Source organism: Hemiscyllium ocellatum, chromosome 18 (assembly GCF_020745735.1).
Source record: "Hemiscyllium ocellatum isolate sHemOce1 chromosome 18, sHemOce1.pat.X.cur, whole genome shotgun sequence".
In the NCBI taxonomy this organism is placed as follows: Eukaryota; Metazoa; Chordata; class Chondrichthyes; order Orectolobiformes; family Hemiscylliidae; genus Hemiscyllium; species Hemiscyllium ocellatum.
In genome coordinates this window covers 76,428,976-76,449,633 of record NC_083418.1, presented here as the reverse complement: position 1 = coordinate 76,449,633, position 20,658 = coordinate 76,428,976, and the positions used below count along the sequence as shown (strand labels likewise).

General features: G+C 43.4%; 1 protein-coding gene across 3 annotated transcripts in view; it reads left to right on the top strand.

The window, feature by feature from the left end:
- LOC132824275 (protein kinase C-binding protein NELL1-like) overlaps positions 1–20,658 on the top strand; it is a 994,503-nt gene that overhangs the window by 175,756 nt on the left and 798,089 nt on the right. The window lies entirely within an intron of this gene.

Below are 20,658 nucleotides of genomic sequence, written 5' to 3'. Positions count from 1 at the left end.
CTGAGGAACAGACAGATTGTGTAAGGGGGTTAATGGAAATATTTGCAGTGAAATTGTAGTTGATTCTCGGATGGATTTTAAAACTTAAAAATAAATTTCTACATTGTTGGATTTTCTCACTCATGTTCAGTTGAGGGTAGATTTCTCTTTGTGCTGTTTTTGTGCTTTCACCAGTTATGCTGTATCTCACCCGTTGCCTTTTTCCGCTCACCATTCTTTCAACCACACGCTGAACATTCATCATAAGCACCTCTCTCCTCCTTTATCATCCTCTGAAAATGCTTTGACCATGTTTTCAACTGTTACTCCATCTTGCAGCAACTCACAAACATGTTTTCTCTTACACCTCTGTCAAGAAACCTGGGTCATTTTTTGATTTAAGGGCACTGCGTAATTGATGTTGGAATCTGTTTATTTCTTCCCTTCTGGGACATAGGTGCCACTGTCTAGCCCTGAATTTATTGCCCATGCTCAGTTGTCCTTGAGAAGATGGTTTTGAACTGTCCACTTGCTCAATTCCCTGGGCGAAGGGGATAGTCAGAAGTCACATGATACCAGGTTATAGTCCGACAGATTTATGTGAAATCACAAGCTTTCAGAGTGCAGCTCCTTCATCAGGTGAAGTCACCTTAGACTATAACCTGATGTCATCTGACTTCTGACCTTATCCACTACAGACTAACACCAGCACCTCCACATCATAGGGAGGGATTTACAGGATTTTGACCAAACATCATTGAAAGAATAGCAATATATTTTCAAATCAGAATGGTGAGTGGGAACATATAGGGGGTGGTTTTCCATGTGTCTGCTGTGTTTATCCTTCTAGGCAATCTTATGGGTTTGGAAGGAGCTGTCTAAAGATCTTTGTCAATTCCTGCATTGTGACGTGTAAATGTTACACTGTGCTTCCGCTGAGCGTTGGTGGTGTAGGGAGTGATGCTAATCAAGCTGATTGCTTTGACCTGGATGGTGTCAAGCTTCTTGAATATTGTTGGAGCTTCACCCATTCAGACACGTGGGGAGTATTCTGTCACACTCCTGACTCATGCCTTGGAGATGGTGGACAGGCTTTGGGGATTCAGGGGGTGAGTTGCTCACCTTAGTATTCCTAGCCTCTGACCTGTTCTTGTAGTCACCATATTTGTATTTCAAATTCAGTTCAGTTTTGGGTCAATTGATAGCTCCCAGGATGATGAAGTGTTTGGGTAGCAAGATTTGGTGGATCATGGCCTGGGCAGCCTTTTTCTGCTAAAGCAAGACAAGATAAATGATTAACGTGGGTAACTTTAAAGAGTGAAAGAAAGATTAATAGACTTGGGAGAAGCAAGAATCTTTCATCTTGCTTGGCAAAGAGAAGAAAATCTTTCTTCTCTGAGGTTTGTGAATCTTATGAGCTTGTTGCTGTAGAGGGCTGTGGGGGCAGAGTCAGAGAATCCCTACAGTCTGGAAGCAGACCATTCAGCCCATTGAGTCCAAAGAGTATTTCCCATTCCCTATAATCCTGCATTCCCCATGGGTAATCCACCTCACCTGCACAACACAGGACACAGTGGGACAATTTACATGGCCAATCCATCTAGCCTGCACATCTTTGGACTGGGGTGGAAGCCAGGGTATGCAGTGGAAACCTACACAGACACAGGAAGAAGATGCAAATTCCACACAGACTGTTTTCTGAGGATGGAATTGAACCTGGGTCCCAAGTTCGATTCTAACCTCAAGTGACTGTCTGTGTGGAATTTGCACATATTCCCTGTTTCCTCCGGGTGTAAAGATGTACAGGTTAGGTGAATTGGCCGTGCTAAATAGTCTGATGAAGGTCTTTTGCCTGAAAGGTCAACTCTTCTGCTCCTTGGATGCTGCCTGACCTACTATACTTTTCCAGCACCCCATTCTGGACTCTGATCTGCAGTCCTCACTTTCTACTACATGCTAAATACTCCATAGTCTTTAGGGATTTGTAGGTTAGGTGCATTAGTCAGGGCTAAATGTAGAGTAATAGGATAGGTTAATGGGTCTGGGTGGGTTATTCTTCGAAGGGCCAGTATGGACTTGTTGGGCCGAAGGGCCTGTTTCCACACTGTAGGGATTCTATTCTATTCTTGCAGTGAGCTTTGCTGGACTCTCAATGTATCAGACACACAGCCTTTCTAAGCAAGATTTTACGTTAGTTTTCATTTTTTTAATGAATAAATTGCACACAGGGTGGTTCAATTTATTTTATGATTAATCTTAACAAGAGTTTCAAACGCACATGCAGCACACTTATTTCACATTCTGCTCGGCTAATGCCATCTGGTGATTGGATTAATGCTTTGAGCTCTAATTAGTCACCCCAGTTTCCAAATATGCAAAAGCCTGAGAGGAATAGTTTTCCTGGTGCTTCTTGCTTATTCCAATTACCTAAAGCAGAATCAGAAAATTATAAAGTCCATCCTAACTTTTTCTCTTTCTTCATTAACATTGCAGGGACTGTAATGGATATAATTCCATTCTCTGGTTTATTCTGATTGACATCGCCACAGCTCTATTCTGCATTTTCCTGTTTGTAGCTCAGACCCTCCACGATCTTATTGACGAGAGGAACAGGCTTGAGGAGTACGGTTGCTGCTTCCTAGTTTAGACCCGGGTCTTTGTAATTTGCATTCCACATAATTCTCTTTCTCATTTCTTTCTGCAGTTTGGGGGTAAAAAGCAGTAGGTTCCTGCTGGCAGTTTTATCCCCTTGTGCACGCCTTGATACCTTCTCCTGACCCCTTTACGGCCACTGCTTATTCCTACCATGTTATAAATGCCACAGTTACTCTTACAGTCAAACATTGAATCCCACAGTACACAAGGAAGCCATTCACCCCATTGCATCTCTGCCAGTCATATGGACCAGGTACAGCATAGAAACAGACCCTTTGTTCCAACTAATCCACACTGAACATTATCCCAAACGGAACAAGTCCCACCTGTCTGTACCTGGTCCGTATTCCTCCAAACCTTTCATATTCATGTACTTATCTAAATGACTTTTAAACATAACTGTACCCGCATCTATCACTTCCTCTGGAAGTTCATTCCATGTGTGAACCTCTCTCTTTGTTAAAAAAAATGCCCCCCATTACTACTTAAAATTTTTCTCCTCTCACATTAAAAATATGCACCCAAATCCCATCGTAGGGAAAATACACCTGCCATTCACCTTATCTATACCCCTCATGATTTTATAAACCTCTATAAAGTCACCACTGAACCTCCCATATTCCATTTAAAAAAGTCCCAGCCTCTCCTTGTGAGTCAAACCATCCAGTCGTGCCAACATCTTGGTAAATATCTTCTGAACCCCCTTGAGTTTAATAATATTCTCCCTATAGCAAGGTGACTGGAACTCATACAGTACTCCAGAAGAGGCCTCACCAATATCCTATACAATATCAACATGATATCCCAGTTCCTCTGCTGAAAGATCTGAGCAATGAAGGCAAGTGCACTAAACGCCTTCTTAGCCACCCTGACTACATGGGATGCAAACTTCAAAGAATTATGTCCCTGAACCCCTCGGTCTCTTTGTTCTACAACACTAACCAGGGTCCTGCCATTAATTGTATACGCCCTGCCATTAATTGTGTATACGCCCTGCCATTAATTGTATACGTGCTGCCATTAATTGTATACGTGATGCCATTAATTGTATACGTTCTGCCATTAATTGTATACGTGCTGCCATTAATTGTATACGTTCTGCCATTAATTGTATACGTATTTTGTTTCCCCAAAATGCAGTTACTCACATTGAAAGAGCTGCTGAATTTGCCTTCTGTCCCTGCTCTTCTGCCAAACTGTTTATATTAGGCAAATAAGTCAACAAATCAATACGTAACCCCAGATAGCGAATGGGAATCCAGATTTCACCTTTAATTGTTCCGTCTGTTTAGGGTATAATTGATTGAAGGTTTCAAAATCATGAGTGGGCTGGGTAACACAGATAGGGTGAAGCTGTTTCTTCTTGTAAAAGGAATAAAAATGAGAAGGCACAGATTTAAAACAACTGAGGCACGGGTGAGGTGTGGAAAACATTTTCACACAGTGAATAGGCAGGGTAGGAATGCAGTGCCTTGAAATGCAGGTTCCATTGAGTCATTTAAGGTGGCATTAGACGGTTATTTGGATAGTCATGGTGTGCCAAGACGTGGGGGGAAAGGCAGGAGACTTGGTAATAAAACTGGAGTAGACAGAGCCAGTGCAGGCACAAGGGGCTGAATGGCCTTCTTCTGCATTCTAGAATGCATTCTGCATTCCTTCCTGATGAAGGGCTTTTGCCTGAAAGGTTGATTTTCCTGCTCCTCCGATGCTGCCTGACCTGCTGTGCTTTTCCAGCACCACCCTAATCTAGACTCTCCTTCTGACGGTTCTGTTGCATGGGATTTTATCTCAATACCAACAAAGATACAAATATTTCATGGCCCACCTTGCAATTCCTTTTTTTTCACCTGCGCAACTCTGTGGGATGTTTCAGGAATATTCTATTTGAATAAATATGTTAAAGTTTCTTGTGTGGTGCTGGAAAAGCACAGTCGGTCAGACAGTATCTGAGGAGCAGGAGAGTTGACGTTTCGAGCATAAGCTCTTCATCAGGAATGAGATCTCATTCCTGACGAAGAGCTTATGCTCGAAATGTTGACTCTCCTGCTCCTCAGGTGCTGTCTGACCTGCTGTGCTTTTCCAGCACCACACTCTCGACTCTGATCTCCAGCAACTGCCGTCTTCACATTCTCCCTATTCAAGTTTCATGTCAGGGTTTTGAATATCTGTCATTCATCTGAACAAGGGTCTACCTACAAACTATTTTGTTCAAATCTTCCTTGTTGTAATTGTGATGAACAAATAAACAAATCAGATGGGGGCTGTTAAACTAGAGTTTTTAATACATAACCATCACCAAAATTCAAATTTGGAAGTGCAGAGCTATTTTCCATATTCACATCTCCCGCATGTGCTAAGCAGCTCCTCAATATATTTGTTTTTCTTCATTCATGAGATATGAGCATCACTGTCTGGCCATCATTTATTACCCTTCCTTAATTGCCCTTGAGCAGGTGGTGGTGAGCTGCCTTCTTGAACCGCTGCAGTCCATGTGCCACTATAGACCCATAATGCCCTGAGGGAGGGAGTTCCAGGATTTTTACCCAGCAACAGTGAAGGAACGATGATAAATTTCCAAGTCGGGATGGGGAACTTAAAGGCGGTGGTGTTCCCATGTGTCTACTGCCTTGTTCTTCTAGCTGGAAGTGATTGTGGATTTGGAAAGTGCTGTCTGAGGAATTCCTGCAATGCACCTTGTAGATAGTACACACAGCTGCTACTGAGCGTCAGGGATGAAGAGTGCTATTATTTGTGGATAATACACACAGTTGCTACTAGCCATAGGTGATGGAGGAAGTGAATGTTTCTCGATGTGATAATAATCAAATGGGTTGTTTTGTCCTGGATGATGTCAAGCTTCTTGAATGTTGTTGGAATGGCACTCATCCAAGCTAATGGGGAGTATTCCATCACAGTCTTGACTAGTGCCTCCTGCTGCATTCCTAGCCTCTGACCTGCTCTTGTAGCTGCAAGTCCAATTCATTTTCTGATCAAGGGGTAGGAGGTTGATAACGGGGGATTCAGCAATGGTAATGTCCTTGAACGTCAAGGGAAATGGTTAGAATCTATCTTGCTGGAGATGGTATTGCTAAGCAATTGAGAATCATGACAATAACTTGCCATGTGTCAGCACATTTGGATGTGGACAGCTTCAGTATCTGAGGAGTTGTGAATGGTGCTGAAAATTGTGCAATTATTGGTGAACATTCCCACTTCTGACCTTATGATAGAGGGAAGGTCATTGATGAAACAGCTGAAGATAAAAGGGCCTCATAAATTTCGTGACACTGCTGTCAGTTGGTTGTCAAGAGATGAAAGGCTGGGCCTGTATTATTTGAAGTTGAGAAGAATGAAAGGTGGTTGCATCGAAACAATAAGGAAAACACAATTATTGTATCTGGGTAGGGAGTCTAAAACATTTGGGAGGGGGTGTGGTGGGATGAGGAGCAAATAATTTGACTGAAGTTACTTTACAGAAAGGGTTGTGAATCTTTGGAATTCTCTTGCCCCAGAAGATTGTCGATGCTCCTTCATTAAATGCACTGGTTGGGAAAGAAGGAGATAGATATAGCTCATGTGGCTAAAGGAATCAAGGGATATGTAGGGAAGGGATCAGGATTTTGTGTTCAATGATCAGCCATGACCATAATAGTGGAGCAAGCTTGAGGGCTCAAATGGCCTACTCCTATTTCTTGTGTTAATTTACAGCAGTCTTTTCCTTTGGCTGGAAGACTTAAAAACCTTCTAATTACCTGAAACATTGATCTGCTGCTGCTGTTCAATCTGGGAAGAACAAATAACTGGATGTTTGCCAATGAAGAAACCATCTCAGGGCATCTAGTCATGACTGTAGACTGAGGGAGGGTCAACCCAAGTGAGAGTTGGAGGGCAGAAGCTCTACTCAGCCAAGAATTCCCTGCCAGGACGAACAGGGAGAGTGAGAAAGTTATCAGCAGACAAGTCTAAATGCCCTGAGGTACCTACCTTTGGATGTAGGTTTGTTCGCTGAGCTGGAAGTTTAGTTTTCAAATGTTTCTCACCATACTAGGTAACATCTTCAGTGAGCCTCCAGACAAAGCGCTGCTGATGATTCCTGGTTTCTATTTGTATGTTTGGATTCCCTTGGGTTGGTGAAGTCATTTCCTATGGTGATGTCATTTCCTGTTCTTTTTCTCAGGGGGTGGTAAATTGGGTCCAAGTCAATGTGTTTCTTGATAGAGTTCCAGTTGGAATGCCATGCTTCTAGGAATTCTTGTGCATGTCTGTTTGACTTGTCCTCGGATGGATGTGTTGTCCCAGCTGAAGTGGTGTCCTTCCTCATCCTTATGTGAGGAGACTAATGAGTGAGGGTCATGTCTTTTTGTGGCTAGTTGATGTTCATGTAACCTGGTGGCTATTTTCTGCCTGTTTGTCCAATGTAGTGTTTGTTATAGTCTTTGCACGGTATTTTGCAAATTACATTAGTTTTGCTTATTGTCTGTACAGGGTCCTTCAAGTTCATGAGCTGCTGTTTTAGTGTCTTGGTGGGTTTGTGGGCTACCATGATGCCAAGGGGTCTGAGTAGTCTGGCAGTCATTTCCAAGATGTCTTTGATGTAGGGGAGAGTGGCAAGGGTTTCTAGATGCGTTTTGTCTGCTTATTTGTGTTTGTTGCTGAGAAATCTGTGGACTTCTTCATTGGGTACCCATTCTTTTTGAGTACACTGTATAGGTGATTTTCCTCTGCTCTACGTAGTTCCTCTGTGCTGCAGTAGTTCCACACTCTCATTTGAAAGCATTTTTCTGCTGATATACTGAATGAAATCTATATTCTCATTTGCATATAAATTAAATTACAATAGTGGTAAAATGGATTCTCAAATTTTAAAGTCGAACTGTCTGATTGTTTGAAACCTATCATAGACTAAAATGGTGTTACAAAAGGAAAAATATTCACCTTAAAATGGCTGCCATGATCAGTCAACCATAGGTTGAGCCAACTCCAGGAGACCAGCATGGAGTAAATCCAACCACCTACACTGAAAATGCTGTCTTATCTAAAGACATCAGAATGATGAAATGGATTCAGTGTGAAAAAAAATGCACCACTGTTTTAATCTACACTTGTGCAATGATTTCACATTTTGGGAAATGGAAGTTTGTTCCCCCAGCAGTGTAGAAAGACAATGGAACCAGATTTGCAGACACACAAATGAGTTATATTTCAGTAGCTCTTTCTAAGCAGCAGAACAGAAAGAAAAAATTGTTGTCACAAATTCTTGAATTCTGTCTCACTCCCTATTTGTTTCATCATCTTGGAAGACTTTTAAACTGATTTTAACTGTTATTCTCCCTGTTAAACTGAATAGCTGTGCTTGTCTATGTGGTTGATGTTGTGTTTTTCTTTTTTTTTCTGGAGATTAGTGGACAACAACATTATTCGTTCCTAAACCCAAGAGAACCGTTATAATTGGTTTCTTGATTTTGATCTGGTCATGTATATTTTGAATTGATGTGTGATATCATTGCTTGCTAAACAAAATTATGACTAGTCCTGTAGGGGTCAAAAAATACACATTTGTATCACCCTTATCTGACTAAAGCACCCTGAAAATTGACTTAGTGGATCTTGCTGTGTCTGCTCTGAATTGATGAGCTGTAGACAGAGCTAACCATCCCTTCTGTTTCCCCGTTCTGCTATTGCCCAAGAGAAATTGGAGGTAATTCCAGCTAATTGGAGTGAAGACGGAATCGGTTGGCGCAGTGACCCACTGCTCAGAGGAAACGATTCATCCTGATGTGTCCAGCAAACATTCTGAGAATTCTTCACGCCTCAGTTCACTTTCTCCTTAACCTTCACCACTCTTAGACCATGCTGGATATTAAAGAAAACAAATTGCAATGTGCCTTCCCTATTTTAAGCAAAAAAGGCAGGAATATCATGAAACCAAAATTGATGATAAGATTCTAGAAGCACTGCTCTTGTTCCTGCTGCTCTGCCATTCAGTTGCAATTTGCAATTTGCAAATTAATCAATTTTACCTCACAGGTTTTGTCAGAGACTTTGGGTAAAGTATGATTTTGTTCATAACATAATATCTTGATGTTATGCAGATGCATCTCAGTGAATAATTTGTGTGGACTTAATTTCAAGGATTGTGGAGATGGCTGGATTTGACTTTAACAGAATATCAATGACAAGACACATTGGAACCTATTTTCAAATAACGCATTTCTTGGGAACCACGTAGTTCCAGACGATTAATTGCTTGAATTCCCTTCAAGGAAAGCACCTGACTGCTTTAGGACGGGGAGATATAGCTGCTTTGTTTGAACTTTGCAGGCTTGGCATTTGAGTTTGCATTTTCAGTTGAGGGGAAACCTACTACAGAACAAGCTGTTCAATTTACACCTCTGAAACATCTCTGGGCTTTTTTCAGTATGGTACACTGGGAATCGAACCCCGCTCTTCATGACTTTGTCACAAAAGTTAAAAATCTGTTTGTCAAAGCATGCAAATTCCCCCATGTCAGATAGATCCAGATTAACAGCAAACAACGACCAGGTTTCTGCACTTCTCGAGAAACTACTATTTATCAAATAAATTGTGGATAACCACGGGTAAACAACTATAAACTGTTAATATATAACTCCATTAGCTAAACTTCTCATCATCCTTATAAAACTACCCACCCTCTATCTCCACTCCCCATATAGATGCAGGCAAATAAAAATAATAGGTGGCAGGGGAAAAATCTGGGGAAACAATTAAATGATCCCAGCCCACAGGTTATGCAGGGATGATTCTTTTGTTTGTCAGGATTTTCTTTTCATCAATCTCTATTCTTCAGATTCCCTTCACTTCTTCACAGGAGTCGCTGATGATTGTTTCATTAAATACAAAACCTCTATTTCCTGCAGCTTTCAATAACAGAAACCAATTGGCTTTATTCAGGTTTTAAGGTGTTTCACTGGAGAGGCAGACACACCAACTGGCTCTCGCAGTAGTCCAAAGGCTTTTGCCAATATTGTGCACACCCACAAGCTGCTCAGCTGCCCAGGAGTCAATCAGACAGTTATTGTCAGACTGATGGCTTTTGTCATCCCCAGCTGGTCACAACTCCACAACCAATCAGCAGCCTGTGGTGATCATAGTGAGGTCAGCGAGCTGGACATCATCGTATATGAGTTCCCTGATTGGGGCTGTTAACTTGGTCCAATCAGGGAGCCCTGGCTGACAGATGAAAAGAGGAGTGTCAGATATTCCGACATTCGGAGAGCTGGCTCTGAGGTGGTTTAATCAGTGTCTAGGACTTCCCATGTATAGAGGGAAAATAACTTGGTGATGGGATACCAACCTCTGGGGAGTTATTTCTGTGGTGTTGAAAGTAAAGCACATTTGTGAATAAACTTGTTCAACAGTTGTCTTTGAGTTGGGGTGAGCATTTCTGACATCATGCTGTTATTTGGGAAACTTGACTTGTTCAGATTAGATTCCCTACAGTGTGGAAACATGCCAACAAGTCCACACTGACCCTCCAAAGGGACTCACCAGGATCCATTTCCCTCTGACTAATGCATTGAACGTTATGGGCAATTTAGCATGGCCAATTCACCTAACCTGCACAACTTTGGACTATGGGAGGAAACTGGAGCATCCAGGGGAAACCCACGCAGACACAGGGAGAATGTGCAAACTGGCATCGAACCCGGGTCCCTGGCACTGTGAGGTAGCAGTGCTAACCACTGAACCACTGTGCCACCCCTACAGTTCAATCCTACCATTGAAGCTGGGCCCAGTATGTGCAAACGATGATTTTTTTTTACAGGCAAGTGGCATTGGGGCAGATGAAAAGCAATGAGTAATTCTTCTGATAGTCTGTGGGCCCGCAGCTTTTCTGATCATCAGGAGCCTAACTCTTCTAGAGGCACCGGATACTAAAACCTTTCAAGAGTTGATGGATTTAGTTAAGGGATATTACGACCCCAAGACTCCTCTAATTCTGTGATGCTATTGGTTTTACTCGGCAATTCAAGAACTGAGGAATCTGTTTCAGGAGTTTTGACGGGGTTGAGAGGACTGGCAGAGGCATGTGACTTTGGTTTAACCCTTGAAGAGATGCTGAAAGACCGAATGGTATGTGGGATTAATGATGTAGCCATATAGAAGCGTCTAATAGCTAAAGCCCAGCTGGACTTTAAACAGGCACTACACCTGGCTTTAACATTGGAAAATATGTGCAAGTCGAGCCAATGAATTGCAGGGTATTCCAATGGAAGTGGACACTCTCGCCAGGCTGACTGTGCTTGGGGAACACCTGTTGAGTGAAGGCAATTGCACATCCTGAAAAGAGGGACTCTCGGTCAGCCCACAACAAAAACCCAAAACAAAGCACAACCTCGGCCAAACAGTTTTCTTCAGGAACCAGGTCAGCAAGCCATTGTAGTTGCTACTGGTATGCAGACCTGAGACAGCAAAGGAATTCTACCAGACCTAAATTGAGTAAATGAACTCCTAGGCCAGTGTCTAGGACAGTGCACACTCTGGGAAGCCCACCCACATCTGGTTTGGAACAGTTCAATCGCTTACCAATATCCAACTCAGAACCAATCAAAATTGACATTTATTTTAAATTGTCACCAGGATCTAAGGAAGGTCGATACCAACATGGCCGTTTCAGTCATCACAGAACCAGTTTTTAACAGAACTCACTCTAAACCCTAAACTCTAAGAACTCTAAATCCTTAAGTTTGCACAAGACCTTGGCTGGACTGAGAACCTATAGTGGGGTACCTTTTACGGATTAAAGGTTCAACTTCAGTTCTGGTCTCATATGGGAAGCAGCTGGTTCACTTACCACCTCGTGCTAAAAACCTCGTGCTCAAGCCTCTTGGGGCAAAGTCAGTTGAAGAGACTAACCTAGACTGGCTCAACATTTTTCACTTAGAAAATGGCTGCTTGAATGAAATCCTATTTAAATACCCGGAAGTCTTTCAAAAAGTCCTAGGGACTATCAAAGGAGCCAAGGTCATCTTCCATGTTGACCAGGAAGCAAATCCACAATTCTGCAAGACCTACCAGGTGCCATTTGCAAAAGTGGAGGCAGAAATCAGAAGGCTGGAAAGTGAAGGACTCACCAAACCAGTGCAGTGTGGGGAATGGGCAGCACCGGTCACACTGTGGAGCCCAATGATCTATTCACCCCTTTGTGGGGATTTTAAACAAACAGTAAACCATGTTTCCCAGCTGGATAAATACTCAATCCCTCATACAGAGGATTTATACACAAAGCTGGCAGGAGGACTATTTTCCATGAAGCTGGACATGAATCATGTGTACTTGCATTTGCAGTCAGATGATGATTCCCAGAACCACGCCACAATTAATACCCACAAGGGTTTGAATCAATGTACGAAATGCCATTTGGGAGTATCCCCAGCCTGTACAATATTTCAACGGACGATGTAAAACATTTTTACAAGGTCTACCCTAAATCACCATTTATCTAGATGATGCACTAACATTGATTGGAACCTCAGTGCAAATAGTTTGGGTGAGGGGAATTTGTCAAGTGTGTCCAGGAAGGTTTCCTGACTCAGTATGTAGATAGGCTGACTAGAGGAGAGGCCATATTGGATTTGGTGATTGGCAACGAATCAGGTCAGGTGTCAGTTCTATTGGTGGGACAGCATTTTGATGATAGTGATCACAACTCCCAGACCTTTACTATAGTCATGGAGAGGCATAGGAGGAGACAGCATGGGAAAGTATTTAATTGGGGGAGGGGGAATTACAATACTATTAGGCAGGAACTGTGAAGCATAAACTGGGAATAGATATTCTCAGAGAACTGCATGACAGAAGTGTGGAGGTGGTTTAGGGAGCACTTCCTGCGAGTGCTGGATAGATTTGTCCTACAGAGGCAAGGAAAGGATGGTAGGGTGAAGAAACCTTGGATGACAAGAGATGTGAAAGATCTCGTGAAGAGGAAGAAAGAAGCTTACTTAAGGCTAAGGAGGCAAGGATCAGACAGGGCTCTAGAGGGTTACAGGGTAGCCAGGAAGGAACTGAAGAATGGATTTAGGAGAGCTAGAAGGTGACATGAAAAAGCTTTGGTGGGTAGGATAAAGGAAAACCCCAAGACATTTTACACTTATGTAAGAAACAAGAGGATGGTCAGAGTGAGGGTCGGGCCGATCAAGGATAATGGAGGGAGCTGGTGCATGGAGTTGGATGAGGTTGGGGAGGTCCTTTATGAATACTTTGCTTCAGTATTCACTACTCAGAAGGACCTTGGTGTTTATGAGGACAGTATGAAATAGGCTGATACACTTGAACAGGTCAATAATAAGGAGGATGTGCTGAAAATTTTGGAAAACATGAGGTTAGATAAGTCCCCTGGGCCAGATAGGATATGCCCAAAGTTTCGAGAGGAAGTGAGGGTGGAGATTGCTGCACCTTTGGCGATGATCTTTGCGTCCTCACTGTCCACTGGAGTAGTACCAGATGATTGGAGGATGGCAAATGCTTTCCTTTTGTTCAAGAAAGGGAATAGGGATAATCCTGGGAATTACAGACCAGTCAATGGTGGGCAAATTATTGGACAGGATTCTGAGAGACAGGATTGATTGTTTGTAAAAAACATAGTTTGATTTAGAGATAGTCAGCATGGCTTTGTGAGGGGTAGGTCATGGCTCACAAGCCTTATTGAATCCTTTGAGGATGTGACAAAACACATTGATAAAGGTGCAGCAGTGGATGTGATGTACATAGATTTTAGCAACGTGTTTGAAAGGTTCTCCATTGTAGGCTCATTCAGAAAGTAAGGAGGCATAGGATACAGGGAAAGTTGGCTATCTAGATTTGGCTGGCCCATAGAAGACAGAGGGTGTTCATAAATAGAAAGTTTTCAGCCTGGAGCTTGGTGACCAGTTGTGTTCCACAGGGATCTGTTCTGGGACCTCTGCTCTTTGTTATTTTTATAAATGACTTGGTTGAGGAAGTGGAAGGGTGGGTTAGTAAGTTTGTTGATGACATAAGGTTGGTGGAGTTGTGGATAATGAGGATTGCTGTTGTAAGTTGCAACAGGACATTGACAGGAGGCAGAGCTGGACTGAGAAGTAACAGATGGAGTTCAACCTGGAAAGGTGTGAAGTCATTCACTTTGGAAGGTCAAATCTGAATGCAGAATACAGGGTTAACTGCAGATTCTTGGCAGTGTGGACAAACAGAGGGATCTCGGGTCAACCTCCATAGATTCCTCAAAGTTGCCACCCAAGTTGATAGGGTTGTTAAGAAAGTGTATGGTGTACTGGATTTCATTAGCAGGGGGATTGATTTTAAGAGGTGTGAGGTTATACAGCAGCTCTATAAAGCTCTGGTTAGACCACACTTAGAATGTTGTGTTCAGTTCTGGTCACCTCATTATAGTGAGGAGGTGGAAGCTGTACAGAGGGGGCAGAGGAGATTTACCAGGATGCTGCCTGGACTGGAGGGCATGTCCTATGAAGAAAGGTTGAGGGAGCTAGGGCTTTTCTCATTGGAGCAAAGAAGAATGACAGGTGACTTGATAGAGATGTACATGATGATGAGAGGCATAGACAGAGTAGATAGCCAGAGACATTTTCCTATGGCCAAAATGGCTACTTTGAGGGGCATAATGTTAAGGTGATTGCATGGAGGTATAGGGGAGATGTCAGAGGTAGGTTCTTCACACAGAGAGTGGTGGGCATGTGGAATGCACTGCCAACAATAGTAGTAGAGTCAGGTACATTAGCGATATTTAAGTGACTCTTGGATAGGCACATGAATGATAGTAAAATGTGAGGTATGTCAGTTAAATTGATCTTAGAGTAGGATAAAAGTTTGGCAAAGTATTAAGGGCTGAAGGGCTTGTCTTGTGCTGTACTGTTCTAAGTTCTATAACAGAGAAGTTGAATAAGAGCTTGGAGAACATAGTCCTTAGGGATTTCTCACAGGCAGGCATATTCCTCAGAAAGGAAAATGTATGTTGTAGGCTCCCCAAGTGACCTACTTGGGCTATAGAGTTGTCAGGACTGGGCTACACCTGTTGGAAGATAAAATTAGGGTGATGAAAGGTCCCCTGGCTCCCATATCTGTACTGGAGCTTAGGCCTTTCCTTAGCCTGGTGAATTATTACGGAAAGTTCATACACAATGTGGCCTCTATCCTGGCACCTTTGCATCAACTCCTAAAAATTATATATTTATACTTTATTAGTATTAGAACCTACTGCTGAATTTGGCCTGGAGCATTAGGCAGCAGTTCCTTCAAGTAGACCTCGTAAGGGCTTGTGGTCTGTTATTATCATAAATATACATCCGTAAATGTATTGGTGGAACTTCCCGACTCCAAATATGACTGGAAAAATGAGGGCAATCAAAGGAGCCCACACTTTAACTTCCAACATATGTAACTTAGTCTTGTCGACTCTGTAGTTCAAGTAGGTCACCTTGGATGCCTGGAACACACGTTTTTTTCCCAATCAGGCTGATGACCTTTGTCATCCTCAACTGGTCATAACTCCAAAAATCAATCAGCAGCTTGTAGTGATTGTAACAAGGTCAGCCAGGTGGACCTCTTAGACTATGAGTTCCCTGATTGGGCCAGGTTGACAGCCCTAATCAGGGAGCCCTGGCTGACAGATATAAACAGAAGTGTCAGAGGTTCTGTTCATTCTGTGAGCTGGTAGTGAGGAAGCTGGGTCAGTGTCAAGGACTCTCCAAGTGTAAATAAAGGGTGACTTGATAATAGAATAGTGGTCTCTGTGGGGTTATTTCATTGCGAATAGTGCTAAACATGGTGCAATCATCAGCGAATATCCCCACTTTTAATCTTATGATGGAGGGCAAATCTCACGATGGATGTATCTCTGGTGTCAGTCTGTCTGCAAAATTCCTCCCTCATGTTTTGAAGAAAACAGCACTGTAAACACAACTTTTAATGAGTTTCATTAACTGGCTTTTTAGAAGAATAGCAATTCATTCCACAAGGAAAAATAAAGTAAAATAAAAAACGTACAGACATTACAAATATAAAACCTGATTGAACCTCTGAAAAAGTGATTGAAAGAGCTTGTCGATGTTGTGTTTGGTAAGCAAGCTGTGTCTACAAAGATGCCAAGGATGGCACCTGGTCAGTGATTTGACTACATGCAGGTACACTAATAGACTCCAGAACATTTTACACCTTCATTTTTTATTTTGACTTCAAAAATACCTCCTCTTGGCCATGTAGTGTATATTCAGTGAATCTCCACAGAGAGAAATCTGTTGTTTTAAATTAACATTCAGGGGTAAAAATTGTGTGCATGAAATATATCTGCATTTTAATTGAGTAGATATTGTTCATTACAAATGACTTTTTTGTTTATTAAAGAAACTCATTTGAGCTTTTAATTCTAATATAGAGAAGACATGTAAGTGCCCATATTGGGACTTGGGTAAACCTTTTATTTAATGTTACAACATTCCTCCCATCTTAGTCATAATGCTGCAGTGAAAAAACACAAGTATTGATGATTTCCTAGATTGACTTCTTATTTTCATTACCGCACTTCCTTCCTCCACTAAATGCTATCTCACGCCCATCCGCCTCTCCGGTTTGGCTGCCTACTGGCAGTTGCTTCTGTTTGATTCCTCACAAATGATTTCAATACCGTTCCATGTGCCAATAATGGAAGGAGGACAGGTGTGAGAAGTGTCCATCTGTTGGTCTTTGCAGGCTAAATGAGACGGGGGGGATTCTGGATTAGTGGTGCTGGAAGAGCACAGCAATTCAGGCAGCATCCGAGGAGCAGTAAAATCGACGTTTCGGGCAAAAGCCCTTCATCAGGAATAAAGGCAGAGAGCCTGAAGCGTGGAGAGATAAGCTAGAGGAGGGTGGGGGTGGGGAGAGAGTAGCATAGAGTACAATAGGTGAGTGAGGGAGGGGATGAAGGTGATAGGTCTGGGGTGGGGGTAGGGTGAAATGGATAGGTGGGAAAGGAGATAGGCAGGTAGGACAAGTCATGGGGACAGTGCTGAGCTGGAAGTTTGGAACTAGCGTGAGATGGGGGAAGGGGAAATGAGAAAACTGTTGAAGTCCACATTGATGCCCTGGGGTTGAAGTGTTCCGAGGCGGAAGATGAGGCGTTCTTCCTCCAGGTGTCTGGTGTTGAGGGAGCAGTGGTGAAAGAGGCCCAGGATCTCCATGTCCTCGGCAGAGTGGGAGGGAGAGTTGAAATGTTGGGCCACAGGGCGGTGTGGTTGATTGGTGTGAGTGTCCCGGAGATGATCCCTAAAACGCTCTGCTAGGAGGCGCCCAGTCTCCCCAATGTAGAGGAGACCGCATCTGGAGCAACGGATACAATAAATGATATTAGTCGATGTGCAGATGAAACTTTGATGGATGTGGAAGTCTCCTTTAGGGCCTTGGATGGAGGTGAGGGAGGAGATGTGGGTACAGTTTTTGCAGTTCCTGCGGTGGCAGAGGAAGGTGCCAGGATGGGACGGTGGGTTATAGGGGGGCGTGGATCTGACCAGGTAGTCACGGAGGGAACAGTCTTTGCGGAAGGCGGAAAGGGGTGGGGAGGGAAATATATCCCTGATGGTGGGGTCTTTTTGGAGGTGGTGGAAATGTCGGCAGATGATTTGGTTTATGCGAAGGTTGGTAGGGTAGAAGGTGAGCACCAGGGGCATTCTGTCCTTGTTATGGTTAGAGGGGTGGGGTCTGAGGGCAGAGGTGCGGGATGTGGACGAGATGCTTTGCAGGGCATCTTTAACCATGTGGGAAGGGAAATTGCAGTCTCTAAAGAAGGAGGCCATCTGGTGTGTTCTGTGGTGGAACTGGTCCTCCTGGGAGCAGGTACAGCGGAGGTGGAGGAATTGGGAATATGGGATGGCATTTTTGCAAGAGGTAGGTTGGGAAGAGGTGTAATCCAGGTAGCTATGGGAGTCGGTGGGTTTGTAAGAAATGTCAGTGTCAAGTCGGTCATCATTAATGGAGATGAGAGGTCCAGGAAGGGGAGGGATGTGTCAGAGATGGTCCAGGTAAATTTAAGCTCAGAGTGGAATGTGTTGGTGAAGTTGATGAATTGAACAGCCTGTTTAACTACTGATGTCGAATCCAAGTGTACAGTCTGCTTGTACTTGGAGAAAGAGCAGTGTGGAGGAACTGGAATGATATGTGAATTTCTGCGGATTACATTATGAGTGAATTTTCACCCACCGACAGGGAGTGCAGTGGAATTTAGAAGTTTAAGGTGCTATCTGATTGAGGTTTTCACGTTCTGAAAGGGAATACAGAGGCTAATTATATTTTATTTCCACTTGCTGGGGAGTCTAGTACAAAGGGGCATTGTCTAAAAATTACATTCCAACCCTTCAGCGAGGAAATTAGGGGCTGGGTTTTATTTATGATGGCTGATCCCATTTTACAATGGGAGAGGCTCCATGTCAATCTTAAGGTGGTGTAGACCACCCTTGCCCCCACAGAGAGGAAATGGTTGTGTTACTGCTGTCAGTTTGATAAATAAGCTCCTTAATGAGCCCATTGTCATCCATCATTGCTGTGTTCATTATCATTTATTAGTATCTTGTGGGAATATTAAGGGCCATGCCGTCATAGAGTCATACAACACGGATCATCTAACCGATCCATGCCGAACATAATCCCAAACTAAACATGTCCCACCTGCCTGACCCTCGCCCATATCCCTCCAAACCCTTCCTATTCATGTATCCGTCCAAATGATTTTTTAAAATATTGAATTGTACCTATGTCCACAACTTCCTCAGGAAGCTCATTCCAAGCACTAATTAGCCTCTGTGTAAAATAAATTGCCCCTCATGTCTTTTTTAAATAACTCTCCTCTCACCTCAAAAATGTGACCCCTAGTTTTGAAATCCTCCATCCTAAGGAAAAGACAACTACCATTAACTCTATCTATACCCCTCATTATTCCCTAAACTTCTATAACATTGCCTCTCAACCTCCTACGCTCCAGTGAAAAGAAAGTCCAAGCCTTTTTGGCCTTTGTTAATAACTCAAACGTTGCATACCCGGCAACATCCTGGTAAATCTCTTCTGAACCCTCTCCAGCTGAATAATATCCTTCCTATAACTCATTCCCAAGTCTCAGCAAGATTTACCAGGCTAGCCCGCGATCACCAGGGTGTTGTTTGTTGTCAGGTACTCTGTGCCTGGTTGAGGTCCTGGCATTGGGAATTAGGTGACCATTATAAGCAATTTTTCTGCTTTTGTGTTTGGTGCCCACTCATGGGGCCCCCATCAGGATCTCAGTGATCTTACTGGTGGGGTGGGGTCTCAAACACTCTGTTTCATTGGGCCTCCCTTCTCAAGAACTGAATACAAATTCCTGTCACATCTCTGATCAGTTATTGAGACCCCTCCCCCCCGGCACATGAAGATCCCAGCCCGTCAAACACATCTGCTCACAGAGAGGTTGATGTTTGAAGTCTCTCCTGCAAATGACAACTGATGACAGATGACTGGTAAACTTTTAGATCTGAAGATAATGGATTTTTGTAACCCAGTTGTGTTTACATGGGGAAAAGGCTGGGGAGTTCTATTGTTGACCAGCTGTAACTTTACTGATTTGAAAATTTGAAATTTGTGGGCGGCACGGTGGCACAGTGGGCGGCACGGTGGCACAGTGGTTAGCACTGCTGCCTCACAGCGCCTGAGACCCGGGTTCAATTCCCACCTCAGGCGACTGACTGTGTGGAGTTTGCACGTTCTCCCCGTGTCTGCGTGGGTTTCCTCCAGGTGCTCTGGTTTCCTCCCACAGTCCAAAGATGTGCAGGTCAGGTGAATTGGCCATGCTAAATTGCCCCTAGTGTTAGGTAAGGGGTAAATGTAGGGGTTGTGCTTCGGCAGGTCGGTGTGGACTTGTTGGGCCGAAGGGCCTGTTTCCACACTGTAAGTAATCTAAAAAAAAATTTAAAAGCCTCCTTCCTTTTCTATGTTATCAGTGTGAGCCTCATCCGACATTGAGGACATTAGTCTCTAACGTGAAAAAGAAAGGAGAGAGTTCAGAAACAAGCCGGGCTCAATTAAACTTGAAATATTGCAGATGCTGGAAATTTCAAATAAAAACAGGAAGTGCTGGGGGAATCTCAGCTGGTCTGGCAGCAGTTGTGGAGAGACAACCCAAGAAACATGAGCTGGAGCAGGCCAGCCAGCCTCTTAAGCCTGCCCATTGGTTGATATAATCATGGCTGATTGCATCTCAACCTCATCACCATTTTCCTGCCCACTCTTCATAACCCTTTAACCTACAGCTAATCTGAAATATATCCATCTGCCCCTTCAATGTCCCAGCATCCACCACACTCTTGGGGGAGTGAATTTCACAGATTCATGACCCTTTGAGAAAAGTCAATCTTCCTAACCTCTGCTTTGAATCTGCCATCCATTTATCTTATTTTAAGTTGCCCCACAAGGAGTAACGAGGAGAAAGTGAGGTCTGCAGATGCTGGAGATCAGAGCTGAAAATGTGTTGCTGGAAAAGCGCAGCAGGTCAGGCAGCATCCAAGGAGCAGGAGATTTGACGTTTCGGGCATAAGCCCCTCTTCAGGAATGAGTAACGTCCACAAGGAGTAACATCCACTCTATTCTAATTTGTCAATCCCTCTTAGAATCTTATGTACAGGTAGAAGATCCTTCATTCTCGGGACCAGCTGTTTTTTGGAATTCGGAATTATTTGGTTTTCAGAATAAGTGACAGTTTAATGGTGAAATTTTTAAAACTCTTACTGGGAGAAGCAGACTTCTAAGTAAGAACATGCTTGGCCATGCCTCTCCTCATGGCATCTGAGTGGCACACATCGAGTTGGTGTTGACTTGGGGACGTTCACAGAGAAACTCCAGGCCTATCGGTGCTTGGCCACTCAATCCCCAAGTCCCATCTGAGTGACACACGTTGAGCGGGTGTCAATCTGGGAGCATTCATGGAGAAACTCCAGGCCTATCGGTGCTTGGCCACGCCCCACCCCAAATTGCATATGAGTGACATGCATCGAG